The sequence below is a fragment of the Penaeus japonicus genome, unplaced genomic scaffold, assembly GCF_977035675.1.
Source record: "Penaeus japonicus unplaced genomic scaffold, GWHDUDI00000001_assembly GWHDUDI00000033, whole genome shotgun sequence".
NCBI lineage: Eukaryota > Metazoa > Arthropoda > Malacostraca > Decapoda > Penaeidae > Penaeus > Penaeus japonicus.
Genome location: NW_028234435.1, coordinates 3,589,418 through 3,591,420, shown reverse-complemented (window position 1 = coordinate 3,591,420; position 2,003 = coordinate 3,589,418). Strand labels below are relative to the sequence as shown.

The following is a 2,003-nucleotide window of genomic DNA, read 5'->3' as shown; positions in this document are numbered from 1 at the left end:
TCTTATCTCTCTCTCTCTCTCTCTTTCTCTCTACAAATAGTCTGACCACCACAGGTTAGCGTAGGAATTTATCCTCTTCCTGTTTTATGTTAATTTGGCTTTCTCTAACTCTCCCCGGCTCCGTCGCTACCTTAACTCTCTCTCTCTCTCTGCCAGCAAGTGCTCTCTTCAGAGAAAACTTTGGAGTGAATCAAACCGGTAACTCTTGTAAAACAACAAAATTCCTGCGTTTCATTCAAATACAGAAATAACCTTTAATAATAGTAAGTGATATGCGTCATGTAATATCTATTTTCAACGTTACTTCTGTAATATTATCGCTATTCAGTCGACAGCAAAATGAAAAAATCTACGAGGAGGATAACTGCGAGGATAACTTTTGTTTTATTACAATGAAAATATAATGAAAATATAAAGTATACCATACTTAGGTGAATAAGTAGAAATATTAAAAGCCTAGAATGGATTTTGCTTTAATTGATATATCATGGAATGCAATATATTTGTACAAATAATATCACTTTACTAACTGCCAATCTGCACAACTGCTATTCGAAGAAGTAAACCTTTTGTCATGCTCAAAATAACATGATGTTAACATATTCAACTCCATTTAACATGCCAAAATGAATTAATGAAAACAAACTAGAATAGTATTTGTCATGGGAATATTTTCTCAGGCATTAAATGACACCACATATACTATTTAACATAAACTGTCCTAGGCCTGAATGTTCAATGAACTCAAAGGTTTTTTTAATAGAGGAAGAAGCAAATAAGTGTAAAGATTATCTTTTTTTCAAAAGGTGTGCCACAGAGGTATGAGTCGCTCTGTGGGCGTGGCGACTGATTTTGTTCAAGCGGTACGACACTTTCAGTACCGTACGCCCGACAGTCTATAGTGCGCCCACCAAGTTGAGATCATTCATGAGACGTCTTTAATTCATTCATTTCATATTGACATGTAAAGTTTGAATAACTTCACATCATAGATGTTTAATGGAAAAATACGTTTACTTCTTCAAATAGCAGTTTTGCAGATCAGCTGCCAGTAGACACCTTAATTGTGGAAATATATATGTATTCTGCTTATTCGCCTATATGGATAGACTTTACTGGAATTACTAACACTAATTATAAGACTAATGGTTATGATAAAAATGATAGGAACAATAATGAATACCGATGAAAATATAATAATGGTATAGTTGTCAACGCTAAAACGTGACAAATGAAAACAGCAATAATGATATTAATGATAAAGATAATAATGATAAGAGTAATGATGATAGCAGTTACAAAAATATAAATATAAAGGTGATAATTATCATCTAATTATAGGAATAATAATAATCATTGTGATATTAATAATGATGACGATAATAGTAATAATAGTTATAATAATGATAATATAACAACGACTGTGATACTAGTGATAATAATAGTCATGCTAATGATAATTACTCTTACTATAAAAATAGCATCATAGAACAAACGTTTTCTCGCAAAGTATGAGCAATAACCATAATTATAGCAGTATTTGGCAACTATGGGATAAAGACAATTCATACAAGGAACAGAAGTTTCGTCCAAACTGCCACCTCGTGCTTGACCATGTGAAAACTAGTGTTGGCATGAGAAAGCAAGTCTGAGCTTGGTCCGTACCCACCGTGGGGCCCTTGCTATTGCAACAACCATCAGGCGACAGTGGAAACTTACCGACTTGACGACGTCATCATTGCCCGGCAAATATAGCCAGCTGAGCTCCACGTGATGAGCCAGTCGGATAGAGAGAGACGTGTCGGAACGTTGTGTGTTTCCCCATAATCAGTTAGAGGTGAGGACAAGTTATTTTGAATTGTTTTGTTAGATTTTGTGTTAGAGGAGTGAAGAGAAAGGCTGTACTTGTTATCATACGATATGTACTTTATGTATATACTCTTTATACACTCACATACACTTATATATTCATTTATACACATACCTATACCTATACCTATAGC

General features: G+C 34.1%; 1 protein-coding gene across 1 annotated transcript in view; it reads left to right on the top strand.

The window, feature by feature from the left end:
- Nucleotides 1-1,700: 1,700 nt before the first annotated feature.
- LOC122252321 (uncharacterized) overlaps nt 1,701-2,003 on the top strand; it is a 5,361-nt gene continuing 5,058 nt past the window's right edge. Inside the window, exon 1 of the mRNA XM_043014735.2 lies at nt 1,701-1,837. The gene's annotated coding sequence lies outside the window, so the exon portion shown is untranslated. The remainder of the gene's footprint in view (nt 1,838-2,003) is intronic.